The following is a 14076-nucleotide window of genomic DNA, read 5'->3' as shown; positions in this document are numbered from 1 at the left end:
CGCTAGCCAAAAAAATTATTTGTGCCCATGTTTTTCCTCACAGCCACCTTCGCCTTCTTCCTGACGCCGCACCCCGACCCCAGCGCTGGGGTATCATTCTCATTTTCTCCAATTGGAAACTTTTTTCCTTTTTCGGACCTTTTTTTCCTTCTTTCTTTGCTGCTGTTGCGCCCTTCCCGTGCCTTGCTGTAACAATGTGTCCTAGAAAAATGGACCGTATAATAACGTTTCACCCCCCCAGCACAGCTGCCCCATCCCCCCCCCCCCCCCCCCAGCTGCCTGCATGGGAACAAAAAGGTGCGCCAAAGTACCTTTCTCGCTCGCTCTTTCCGTGGTCCCACGAAACCGTTATCACACCGACCGGTGCCGGTGAGTTTGAGTTTTCTTCGCCTGCATTTTCTCGCGTTTCGCTGTCTCGAGATAAGAGTCGGATGATTTATTTTCCATTCTCTGTCGCAGCCTTCCCACTGCCCCTCGCTTTTCCCTCGCAGTGTGGACTGCCACGTGCAGCGGGGGCCAGCGCCACGCTGAATCCATCAGCCCGGCGTTGTACACCTCTGCGCCTGCTCGCTGCTGTCTGCCGAAAGCCCAACGGTATCAATTATCATTAGCCCGGGTGCTCGAGATGCGAAATCGCTGATGGAAAACCGACACAGCAGAAAGGCTGCACTCTGACCTCCATCTCCCCCCCGATTCGACCGTCCCATCGCTGACTTGTCTCTTGTGGGTGATGTAATGAGCGAAGACGAGCCGCACCAAGTCGCACAAAGCGAACGCGTTAAAATTGTCTCAGGTTGTCTACCTTTGGCTCCATCTACGTCATACACACACACACACAAACACACACCTAATGACCTTCGTTAGGGGGAATTGGAGGTTGAAGGGGATACACACATACAGAAGAAGCAGGAATAACGTTGTGACGAGGCGGAGGTGAAACGAATCATCGAAAAGCACTGATAAGAAACGGTTTGATCAACGCAAAAAAAAGAAAGCCAGCAATCCCCGACAACGGACCACTATGTGACATTGCTTCCCTCGCCATGCACGATTGAAACACTAATCGGACCCTTTATTCTTTTCTTTTTTACTTTTTACTCTTTTTTTACTGTAGGAAAAATCCCACGCCACGAGAATGCCGTTAAACCCCGTTTGAAAGCGGTTCATCCCATGAAAACGCCGTTAAAAGCAGTTTGTTTGAATTTGTTTCTGAAAGTCGGTGCGCCTGTAAGGTATGCAAGCCGCAGGTAAGATGTAGCTTGTTAAGAAACTTTTGAAACCGGACGCTCCATTTCTGTGCCCCCTTTTCGGGTTTGATGGCGAAAAGGCTGCACTGTGCCTACTGTATCCCTTCCCCTTTCTTCTTCCCTCCTGGTAGCATAACACGCATTGGAAAATGCGCGGGAAGAAACAATAATTTTCCATTCCATTGCACTCGGCCGCTGCTAGCTCACGGAGTGTTTTTTCCGTTCTTTCTCCATTTCATTCCCTCTGTGCATTCGCTGGCGTTGCTTACTTTGCACAATTTCGTTCGACGCTTTGTATTTGGCGAACAGTTTTCCATCTTCCTTCCCTTTCGCACCGCCGAATCCTTCCCTTTACGGGAAGCGGGGCAAACGGGAGATGCTCCCTGCGGCCATCGACGTACTACAAAGTCGATTCTGGCGGCGGACCGTGTGGCGAAGCTTCGGGCGAAACAGCTGGCAGAGCTGAATCTATTTCTCGCTTCGGTGAGTAGCAGGGGGTGGAGGGGAGGGAGGAGGCAGATGAGGTGGTGTAGGGAGGAAAGGGGTGGAAAGGGTTTTCAACACTCCTACCCCATTAAATTTGCCAATTCTTTACATTTTCTTTATCTATTTCTGAAGCTGATTATCGAGAAACGCCCCCGCCACAAACCGGCCCTCACCAACTCCCCCACCTCCACCCCTCCCACCTCCCCTGGTGTCACTGGCAGCACCTTTTCGCCTGCTGCCTCCGGGGGGAAACAGATTGAATTTCTGCACCACCACACCGCGTTCCCGATTTACCCGTTTTTCTGCCCCGACTGGCGCAAGCTTCTGCTCAAATCGAATGTATTTGCCAATGGCAGCCTCCACCAATCACCACCAGCAAACCAGCAAGACACAATTAAGCCGAAGAAAGCCACAACGGCCCCCATTGCATTGCCCAATCCTCCATTGCTGCTGCTGCGTGTTGAACGGCTGGAAAATCGGCTGAAATAGGTAGAGAACAAACGGATTTTTCCTCCCTTCGGGGCTGCAAGCAACTCTTTATAATACGTAAACCACACACACGCTCAGGGTGTGACACATAGCCAACAGTAGAAGCAGCAGCAGCAGCAGCAATGGCTCTGGAGCTGCCTTTCCTGGCGAACAGTGTGAGTGGATGCTTAATATGGGAAAACGCAAAGAAAAGGAGCCACTCGGTGCGAAAGGAAAAACTCATCCTTTTCACTCTTTTTTTTTTGTATTCCCACTTTCCTTTGCCGCCGGTACTGAACGAAAGATTTGGCAACGATTGCTTACTTGATTTCAGCGTGTGTGAGAGTGTTGCCGTTTTTTTTTTCATACATTTCATTCAATTCGTTTTAGACTTTTGCTACGTTTGGTACCTTTTTTTTTATTTTGCTACAATTTCCATCAATTTCAGTTAAACTTTTAAATCTCTTGCTTCCATTTCCGCACTTCATTCACTGTTTACAGGGTTTTTCAAATCATGTCACTCTGACTTTGAAGTTGTTGGTTTCGTTTTACCGCCCTGCAGCAAACAGTGAGCAAACCAACGTTTGACAATCAGAATTGACCCGGTGAAAATGAGTAGTTGACATTTAATTATGGCTTGTGAAGTCCTATAGCTAAGTATAGGGTACGAGCTATGGTTCCAATGATTTTCTGTTTGTAAAGCTCAAGTCCACGTCCCTAATACACGTGGAAATCTGTGAACCAAATCATTTACAGCCGTCGACGTGTAAAATAACGCTACCTGGCAAAGTGAAAATAGTCAAAATATAGCAAATAATGCTGCACGCATCGTAAAAATGACTCGCATGAACCCTGTGCCCGTTGCTTTCAGCACACGCCAACTGTACTCGTTTCACAGCACGCCGGACTCCCCGGGCCAAAGGGGGGAAAACTGATGACGTCGGTACGCTTTGCAATATTTTCAAATACCTCCACAATTGAATCAAAAGCCAAACCAAACCCACCAACACCCTCCCCCCCCCCCCTCCCTTGTCACTGGGAAAATTTCATCCCCGGTGCGCTCGGTGGTATTTGAGGGAGGGAAGGGGGGGGGTGGATTTTTGAGGAGCGCAGCTAGAATAAACAAACGGGAACCGGGCGGCTCGGAGCGAATACCAAATCTGCCTCACTCCCCCCCCCCCGTTTTGCCACACACCTTTGCAAACCGGATGCTCACGCACGCACGCACGCACAATGGTAGACCACAATGGAATCGCTACACAAGCCGGGAGTCGCTGGCGCAGGCAAAATCGCAGACAAACGTTATCAACGGGGCCAGATGATAACGATTGTACCGTCTGCTGCGGGGAGGGGGAGGGGAAGCGAAGAAGGGAGAGGTGGGGGGGGGAGGAATTTTGTTTGCCCAGCAGGAGAATGCTGCAGGAGTGAATTTGTCGTTCGCACTGTTTGTTCTCCTCCCCAGCCCTGAACCAACCCACCCGTCCACCAAGGGCGAGAGAAAGCATGAAGATTGTCGGGAAATTAAGTTGATGAATCGCGATATAAACACGAGGCGGAGAGGGCGGGGTGAGTGGGAGTTGGATCAGGATTTTTCTAAATTGGTTCCACCTCCCACACCCTGTCTCTCCGCTTCTGCCACGGCAGTGAGTTTCGCCTGTCGGTTTCTTTCATATTACTTCACATCAATCGCCAAACACGCTGTTGAGGGAAACGCTTTTTGGGGGAGCCTGCTTTTTTCTTCTTCTTCTTCTTCTTCGTCCTGTTTCCTATGATTTTCTTTCGCCTTCCCGCTGCCCTCTCTACAGCTAGCTGCCAAACGCCTCCGAAGCGTAGGCAAACATATTCTTGGGATTTCTTGCAAGTCGCCGTGGTTCGCCGTGCCACCTGTGCACTTGCCCCGATCCCTTGGGCGCTTTTCCTCCCCAAGCCGTTCGAGGAGTGGTGATTGATTTTCACTTGAAATTCATGCCAACCACGCACCACCTCTCCACACTTCTTCTTCGCCGCGGGCGTGTGTGTGTGTGTAGGCGGTGTGTAGCAACATCCGATACTTTCATCGCTCATCGGATATGTTGCCATCAGATGCTGCAGCCCGCCCGCCAGCCCGCCAAGGATTCTAGAATGCTCGCTTGCTGTATTGGGTGGGGAGGGGGGGTGGTTTGGGGACAGGAGATGAAAATAAAACTCGGCACGCGTGGTGAATGGAAGCGGAATTTTCCTATGCCGAACAACTACTTTCCTCGTGCCTGTATTGACGCGCTCGCTCGATGGATGAGGCGTTGTGGGACTTATCGGTATTTATTTGCTTGTATTTTTACCTTTTTTTTCTCTCTCTCTCTCTCTCTCTCTCTCTCTCTCTTTCACTCTCCCTGAGCCACTCTCAAGATCAATTCGATATTACTTAGAATTCTTTGAAAACTGTCCCGAAGGCTCATCTGCTTCAAGCAAAAGGTAAAGCGAGGGCTGCATATTTTTTCCCTGAAATAGAGTTTTCTTTTACTTTTGCTTCTGCCTCTACACGTTTGCATGCTGTCGAAAGCTTTGACTGTATTAGTCACTTGAAAGCATGGGCTGGGAAGGAGAAAACCACGTCGAGATTAAGCCGAACGGAGCCGCTGGCGGCAAACGGTCAAGCGGTGAAGAGCGCCTGACCTTGCGTAACCGAATCGACTCGAGTTCGAATCTCCGCTCACTCCGCGGGCGGCAGGATTACATGACCGTAATCTCACGAAGGGCGCGCGCCGGATTTACTCCTACACACACACTGGGGAAGAGAGGAGGGATTTGTGTGTTACAGTAAGTGAAGCGGCAACAACAACAACAAAAAACTGTGTAGCCACAGAAGAGTGTGGAGGAGGCGGAAGGTTCAATTTACTGCATCCACACAAAAGTGCTGCTTATTTGGAGAAATGTGATACCGATGCCTATTTGAGAAGAATCTCCCAACCACGCACACACACACACAGAGAAGGGCAAACGCGCACGCACACGCCAAGTGCTCTGAATAGCTCCTTCCACTTTTGTATTTTTGGCGGCCGGAGCGAAGAAGCAACATTTTGCGTTCGCCTCCTCCTGTCGAAGCGTTAGCACCATTTGCCCCATACCTGCAGGCCAGCGAAGCGCAAAACAAGAGCATTATTTATCTATTGTGATAAAAGATATTTTGTGTGTGTGTGTGTGTGTGTGTGTGTGTGTGTGTGTGGGGGGAGAACGGACAGGGGAGGGGATGGATTTTGGGTACAAAAAGCCATCGTTTCTACCGGCGCTTTACAGACTGCTCAGCGATAAAATCTGTGCTCAGCTTAAAAGCGTCAAAGTTGGCAAAAAACTATACATTTTTTTCAATACCATAGCCAGGAACCACTGTCCAAAGCAATCCAACACGATTCAGCGACAGTATATGGAGGTGACCAGGCCTTAATAAACGAGCGGATTCGAGTAAAAAAATATGACGAGCTGTGTGAGGAGGAAATAATTAAAAAAAAATACATCATACGTTGTAAAGGGTGTTCCGCGCTCGATGGCGCTCAGTTGTTGTTCGATTATCAGTAAATTGATCGGTTATTTCGGCTGTAAGCAAAAGGTGTACATCGAAATATTGATTTTCATTTTATTATACATTATTATCTGTTGTTTTACGATGTTCTCGATGTGCTTTCATCAAACTTATTTGTTCTTCTCATTTGATTTATCCCATTACCAAATACGTATATTTATATGTGGACAAACTTTACCATGTAAACCTTTTAAAGGATAAGTTAATATATTTCCAAGTTACGACAAGTACGTTTTTGTTTGCTTACTTCCTTACTTCCCAATATAGGTCATACATAGAGCAGGTAATTTGAAGAATAAACAGTTATTTTTCCAGGACTAACTAGTCATAGTAACTAGTAACTGATCGTCGAATTGACTATAAATACCAAACATAGGGGCCCTTTCCGTTTTAAGTTCGCAGACTAGAATCGTTAAGGGCCCCATAATTAGTTATCTGTAACTGGCATAGGTAACTAGTAAGACTGGTGTATCGTTTCAAGTCATGTTAACAAAGTGGACAGACTGAAATGGTTCAAATAATTAGTTTAAAGTTTCTACTTACTGGACATTGGAATTAAGCGATACATGATAAAAAGGACGACAGGAGTAACTAATAACTCTGATGATTTGCAAATTGTTATTTACTCATTATAGAGTAACTGAACAAATCTACAAATCACTTATGTCACCACACTTTGACTTCGTCACGCCTGTTTCTTGCCAACAAGGATCAAATGGAAAAGCTTCACAGGATGTAAATACGCATTATGTGAATAGTGTCATGAGTGGGGTGTCGTCGACGTATTCCGTCTGTAATTAGATCTTTATCAGACCAAGATCTTTATATTGAATTTTAGGAGGCTTTTCGCGCGGGTATCTTTGAGATTGAAGTTGAGATTGCGAAGTTGACATTCGTCGGTACTGTATACACAGCGTGTATGAGCCAAGGATTACCAACTGCCTTTCCTAAACTGCCAGGAACCCTTTTGCTCTGCAGGGGGATTCAATAGTACAACGGATTACCTTGAGACAATGTCATTCGGGAGAGTTCGCTGTCTGCACACAGTCTGGGAGGTCACAACGAGATTCACTTATTGATGGTTGTAACTGGCCGTGTCTCGGTACATGAGGTTCTTCTACTTCGGAAGGGAGTGCCCTGAAACCTTCCGTGGGTACCAGTGGAGCCGACAATTTTGCATGTCGCAGTTGTGTCCTGATCAGTGATGCGCCAGATTCATTAGTTTGTTCTACGAGTTAGTTTCGGCAAGGGTGCTAGGGAATACCATTATATTCGATGGAATAATACCAGATTGTCTTTGCTGCAAATGTTTTTGCCATTTTGGAAATGTCTGCCAATGTTTTTAGTAACTACTTACTACAAATATTTCGTAATCTTCCATAGGCCGAATACCAAACGGAGCACCCTGTACCAAGAGAAACTTTGCCGCAATAAAAAAAAACATGCCTGAATTACATCAATTAATTCAATTACAACTTTAGCGCACATACATATTATACCTGTTAAAGGATCATTTTAATGAGCCACTGTACGCTACAACGCAGCCGCAGTGATTGCTGTACAAAAGAACAATTCCGCATCGGGCCAACAGAGCCCGAAAAGCGACCTCGTTCTATTGCGCTGTTTTTGCTGTTCCACCTGGTCGCGCCAAAGCATAGGCAATGGCTTCGATTGCATTCCATTCCGGCACACCTTGGCGCAAAAACCGAAAACCTGCACACACACACACACACATCACCATTCCACCCCACCATATCCTTCCCGAAAAATCCTCACCTAATCATGGGGTAGCTCAACGACAAAAACCGCTGACTCCCCCAGGCCATTTGCTAACGCGCGCGCGCCCAATCGGTTGCTTTGCTAATTACAGCCTACCGCCGTGTTCGCCCCACCGTTCGGAGCTTTTTCTTCACGCGCGTGTTGCTGTGTGTGTGTGTGTGCGTTTGAGTGCACAGTAAAGCAACGGATAATTGAATACCACCATTCCGATGGTGGCACTCCCGGTCGGTCGGTCCGGCTGAACACTCTCCCACAAGCTGCAAAGCGGGTAATAAATGAGTAATCAATTACCTTTTCGGGCAATATATTACCGAGCGTCTGCCACCAGCCGTTGACAGGCCAATGATCTACCGGACAGGCCAGCATTGAGCGAAGATGCGGCGCTAGGAGTTAGAAGACGGTAAACAAAAGTAGCATAAATCGTCGCAGTCTCCACGCACCTTGCGCGAGCTCCACTCTCGGTAAGTAATCCGTTTTTCCGCTTCGACAGGACTCTCTCACACACACACACACACGCAGCTCATCTTTCGCACAAAGCCAAGGCTACCACACACGGTGCCCGAAACGCATTCCAACCCGCAGAGCCGAATGCCGGGAAAGTGTCCGAATCTGCTACGTCGTTTATGATAATGTCGAAGGACGACGGTTTTGGGAGCGCCAGACCGGGGGCCGATCGATGCGAATTGCATAAAACATCGAGCGAGTAAATGGTTCGTCGTCCCGCACCGCCGCAAGTCTCCATAGGCGGTTTGGAAGTTGGATGGTGTATCACCAAGCCGTACCGGGCGCACCATCAGCACGTACCGCCGGCCCCTCGGCCCGGGCAGAAGTTAGTGTGCTCTAGTTTCGGGGTGCGCTAGTTGTCCTTTTCAGGGGAGCGGCTGGCGACGAGACCTGGCCTGCTCCGTGCCATTCCGATAAGAGGATTGATTTATGTTAATGCGATACGATTCGGTACGGTACACTCACACGCATAACCTGCAACATTTTGGGCAGCCCTGTTTTGCGCATCGGGTCGCTTCGCCGGGATGGACGCATGGTGCCTTCCAAAATCGACACATGCCAGAACGTTTCAGTGGATTTTGTCTTTGCGTGTGTGTGTGTGTGTGTGTGTGTGTTTGCCAAGCACCACGCTACGATGGCACGCTGTATCGACCCCCTTCCGGGACGCACTTCAACCCCACACGGGTCCACATAAAATCGCACCGCATACAAACACTCGCTTTACGCTGTGTCATCGGGTCAAACGCAGCGCTACAAAAAGACGGGCCTCGCAGCCGTCCCAAGTGAAATAATCAATACAGGCAAAATTATAAACCACACAGTGCCTTCCATTTGTAAGCAGCTCAGAGAGAAGGAGAAAGAGACACTGAGGCAGAGAGAGAGAGAGAAAGAAAAGGGCGCTCGCAAGCAATCTGTGTAACCATCGTCATCGTCCGAATCATTATCACCGTTCCGATCCCAAAAACCGATTCCGATGGCGATCGATGGCGGCTAGCTGTCATCGGTCAATCCTCTTCCCTCCCCCTTTCCCCCTCTTCCACACTGCCCACCTGCTTTCCCTACTGTCAGGCGCCTCATGACAGGCCGGGCTGGCCTTCTTAAGCCTCGCGAACGTGCCGTCTTAATTAACACACGCATCCGCGCAACTTCTAATGCCGTGGGCCGAACGGGGTGGCCACCTCCCCAACTCCCCCGTGCCCGCATGGTGACTTGTGCATTCTTTTGTTTTGTCCCGACCGGGTGCCTATGTGTGCTTTGTTGTGGTGTGTATGTTTTTTTTGTGTTATTTGTTGTTTTTTTTTGTTTCTAGTGTTGTTGTTCTCGCTTGCCCCCTGTCATGTCCCCGGGCTGACCGATTCGCGTTATTACTATTATTATGCGGCCGCTTTTCTCGCCCCCCAGCACACAACCCGGCCGGCCGACGCACGCTGTGGCTTGCGCACACGTTTAGCGGGAAGAGCAGGGGCCGCTGGATCGCGTGTAAACTGTGACTAGATTGAAGCTTCTTGAAGGTTGCTGGACACCTTCGAAAAACAGGCAAGCCAGGGCACACAGCTTGTAACTATTCATTTTATTGCAAACTATAGTGAGCCCTCTCCAATGTGCAGCTTCCTAAGAAGTACAGCTTTGAACCGGCAATCTGGAAAAGCACCCAAATCCACACAATGCTTCGAATCGAATGTGTTGTTTCCGTAATTGCACTACTTATTAGCGTTTGTTTTACTCAGAGCTTATGAGCTGGACTAGTGAGTTAATTTTTAAACTCTTTCTTATTCTCCTTCTATTTGTTCGAGGTTGGAATACATCTTCCTATGAAAATGACACATAGTTTCGCTTTTATATCCAGAGGCTTACTAGGCTCTTTTTAACTCTTCTACTTTCTCGGAGTCATAAACGAATCAACTCGCTCTTCAAAAGTTGTAAAATGAGCTAATGATTCGTCCTGAACATCCTCTAAATTCGTTGAAAAATCGTTTTCATGATTTAATTTAACTCACTCGCTCGTTCCGATCCATAATGCCCATCACTAGTTATAATCTTGTTAGTAACACATGCACCTCATCGAAGCTCAATCAGTCCTATCTACTAGCACACATTCGTTATTGCTTTTGATAAATAAAATAAATAAAATAACTAAATGTAATTAAAAGAAACATTTTCGGTCCGACATTATCCTTTCCTGAATTCCTGGAAAACCCCTGCAGTGCACCCTGCTTGCTTTACCAGCGCACTTATATCCACATCAATCGTGTGCAATTATGTGTGCCTGTGTCTGTTTCTTGCACATCCCAGCCAACCAGCCCCTTGTTCCCCCAGATCGCCTTCGCCAAAGTACGGGCTCGCTCATAATGCGATGTTTATGGGAAACCCTGCTGGACGTATCGGGAAAGGAGACGCGCGCTCGCTGGAGGAAGCGTTACAGGGAGGAACAAATCTTAAACCATCACCTCTCAATCGCAGCTCAACACGTACACACTCACACACAAGCTGTAAATTGAAATGAAACTAAGCGTCGAAAACAACGGACAAGCATTCCCATCGCACTTCGCGTCAAATCCACCGTCCACCGGTGTGTGTCCTCGCTTCGCCAGTTCTCTCTCTCTGGCTCTCTCTCTCTCTTTCTCTCTCTCTCTCTCTCTCTGTCTGTCCCGCGTATAAACAGGTCCACCTGCTAGCCGTGGAGGAGGGAAAGGCTGTGTGGCGTGTGGGGGTTTAGAAGCTGGACTTGTCTAAATCGTGCTGCTAAATTTGCGTTTGACCGCGGCGCGCCTTCGCACGAACGCGTCGGTGGCAGAGGGCGCGATTTGGAGTTTGAAATTATTATTGGTATGGCTATTGACCGCGCGTCGCAGCCCACCCCTCCCGTCGGTTGCCCGACTTTGTGTGTGTGTGTGTGTCATTTTGGTGCGGCTTTTCATGATCACGCAAGCTGACGCCGACGCAACGCTCCGATTGAAAGGTCCAGAGTGGCAAGAACCGGCGCGAGGTCACCCGTCGACCGCTCCCGGTCCCAAGCAAAGTGTTGGTGGAGTGTTCGATGATTGACTAGCAGCTGTCAATAATTGTGCGAGTGGTGGGATGGGTGGGAATGCTGGTTAGTTTCATAAGCGGCAAAGCGAAACCAGGAAGCCTCGGCAAAGCCAGCGCCGAGCTCCACACACCAAATCAGGGGAAACCGACAAGGGCAATCGATCGGGGAGCTCTTCTAGCAAGAAATTCGAATGTTTGCGAAACGAACTGTTTGTTTGAAACAGTGCAAATGTGAATTACAGCCAAACATGCAGATGTTTTACACAAAGCTACTCACCGATCGGTAAACGCTTAACGCAATAATCTTGTGGTAATTGCAACGAAACTACAACAACTGCAGGCAAATTAGATGTAGCGCGCTGATACAACACTGGCTGCTTGGAAGCAATTCCATCCTGCTCCTCCTTCTCCTCCTCCGATCACCATCTGTCAAAAAGTGAGCTAGCGATTAATCTAAACATTTCATCGGCATCATGTCTGCCAGCTGCTGCAGCACGCTCGAGGCAAGCCCCGTAAGCGTCCCATCGATAAGCGCGGAGTGCGGCAGGGCCGGGTGCACGATGTCTCACTCTCCCGGCAAATCTACCGCTACCTCGCACGACAGACGACCTTCACCAACACTTCCGTTGGAATTGTGGGAATCATCCGGACGGTGCTTAACACAGCGGTCGTGCAAAGTTCTTCCACACAGGCCTACGAGAGGTGCTGTAGAAACCGGAATTAGGATGTCGTCAAAAACTGAGAAACCCTTGAGGCAGTGCAGTACAGCGACCATATGCAATCGACTTGACATTCCACTGTACTTGGTACGTGTAAACCAAAGTGAGTTTAGAGTAAGTTAGCTTAAGGTAGAACATTTGGAGTGCGGAACTTTAGCGAAATGAATCACTATTTGACAAATGGACAACTCCATTTGCAGTTGGAGCGTTGGGTTTTTATCTCAAATCCAGTTCGTTATGTTTTTAGACACTCCCAATGAGTGTGTGCGTGGAAAAAAATATGTTACGAGAGATATATTGCAGCACTAATGCTCCAGAAATCGTCCTTTCTTTGTGATCCTATAATCGATGATGAGACATGCAAATAAATGCAAAATTCGGATAATGTTCTTCTTGGTAAAGCTGGCGAGACGAACAACCAAGTTACTGGAATGACTTCGAATCACGAATCACATGACAAATTCAATAAATCCTCACGTTGGGGAAGGGATCTTTCCAATTTGAAGCATCAATTACAATGAACTGCAATGTTTTGGATAGCTTGAGCCATCGCTTCCATAGTCAATTCCTCTATCAGGTTCCAAATCCCAGCACATGACTTCACAGAGGATGTAGGATTTAAAGAATGATGGCAAGCATTCCCTTTATTCCTAACCGAATATCACATGGCAAACACGGACGTGGAGTTGTCATTCGTAGTTGAATGTCTTCGGGACTCGTTGGTTATCCAAGACTGGGAAGTAGGGGAAGAGTACCATTTATGACATGCACGAGCAATAGGTTTGCTTTAAAACAGCCACAGCCACGGCTTAGGTTTTGTTTTATTCAAAATTGAGCATTTTGAAACATCGTCCATTTGTTGAGAAAGATTGCCAATCCCTGGCCAGAGAAGCCCATCTGGCAGTGACATAAATTGGGTCCGATTTTCCTCTATCTCACCACATTTCATACCTCCCGGCCCATGTGCTTACTGTCCTTGCCTCTTGCACTCGTCCACCTCCCCCAGTAAGCTGTCGTTCGTACTGGCTCTACCTACAGCATCGACTCGCGCCACACGCCACCATCGGCCGTCGGATCGATTCACACGCTCGCGACACCGGTCGACCGAAATTGCCAGCCCGTACGCCCACCCGCGCATTATTTCCGCCTTCCCTGCCTTTCCTTGCGCCGCCTCCCACGGAGCGGGCAGCATTTTTTGCCGCGCTCGAGATGACTTTATTCGGCCACGGCGACCGCCTCGCCCGCGTAGCACGCTGCGAATGGGCGGGGGAGTGCTACTTCCTTCCCGCTCCCCACGCTTCCTTTACCGTCCGGCTCAGGGTCAGGGTCGTGCACGGTTGCAGCAGCCGGCCAGCGCTGCACCAACCGGTGCGTGTCTGCGTGCGCGGTGCGAGCAGCAGTAATCCGATCCGCGGAAAACACATTTCGCGTGGTGCAGCCCTACCGCCCTGGGGGGGGGGGGAGAGGTTGGCGCAAAACAAACGAAAAATCCCTTTCAAAGTTTGTGCTGCGCCCGGCCGCTTAGATTACATCGGCTGCAGCACCAGGGCACGATGGGGGAAGTGATTCTTCTGCTCCCTGCGCAAAGCAAACCGCGTAACGCGGTTGGCTTTCGCAAACCCATCCCTTTCCCCGTCCTCTTCCCAGCCCCGGGAAGCCCGTCGGTGTCAGGTTGAGGAGCACGCCCGGGGGGCCACACACTTTCAAGCTGTTGCTGGTTTTTTTGGTTTGTTTGTTTGTTTTGTTTTAAAGTGCGACAATAGACGGCCGACGAAAGACGATCGCCGTGGCTCGCCCGGGGGAGCTCTCGCGTGGATGACACGCATCATAACGCTATTAATCGCATGGATGACTGCGGCTATCCACTGTGTGTGTGTGTGTGTGTTATTCGATCCAGCTCGGTCCATGTTGCGACAACTTCAGCGCTCAAACACACTACACAGCAAAGAGCGTAACGCCGATCGGTGGGCCAAGAGGAAGCTGGTGACAGGCCCTGTAATAACTCCCCAGACATTGCTCACCCACGTTCGCGGTCCCGCAACCTAATGCTGCATATGCTAAGGGAGGGGGGGGGGGGAAAGGGGGAATGGAAATAAAGAGATAAACTTTCCCTCCCTCCATCCGAAGGTGTCGTGTGGCACTAACTGCACCGATTGAGCAACGAAAGTGACGTTTGCGGAGGACATTTACTCGCCAAAACCACGAGCTGCGGGTAGCAACAACAACAACAACTACTACTACAGCAACAATAACATGACCAACAACAGCGACGACGGCAAGCCGTACA

The 14076-nt window shown here is 49.0% G+C and overlaps 1 protein-coding gene and 1 long non-coding RNA gene across 9 annotated transcripts in view; one reads left to right on the top strand and one right to left on the bottom strand.

The window, feature by feature from the left end:
• Window positions 1-14076, bottom strand: part of LOC121592902 (octopamine receptor Oamb) — a 95497-nt gene that overhangs the window by 55385 nt on the left and 26036 nt on the right. The window lies entirely within an intron of this gene.
• The window catches only part of LOC121593424, a 44680-nt gene that overhangs the window by 24767 nt on the left and 5837 nt on the right, over window positions 1-14076 (top strand). The window contains exon 2 of the long non-coding RNA XR_006004780.1: window positions 1115-1247. This is a non-coding gene — a long non-coding RNA (uncharacterized LOC121593424). The remainder of the gene's footprint in view (window positions 1-1114; window positions 1248-14076) is intronic.

This window comes from Anopheles merus, chromosome X (genome assembly GCF_017562075.2).
Source record: "Anopheles merus strain MAF chromosome X, AmerM5.1, whole genome shotgun sequence".
Classification (NCBI taxonomy): Eukaryota; Metazoa; Arthropoda; class Insecta; order Diptera; family Culicidae; genus Anopheles; species Anopheles merus.
The sequence above is the reverse complement of the archived record's forward strand: the minus strand, read 5'-3'. Positions and strand labels throughout refer to the sequence as shown.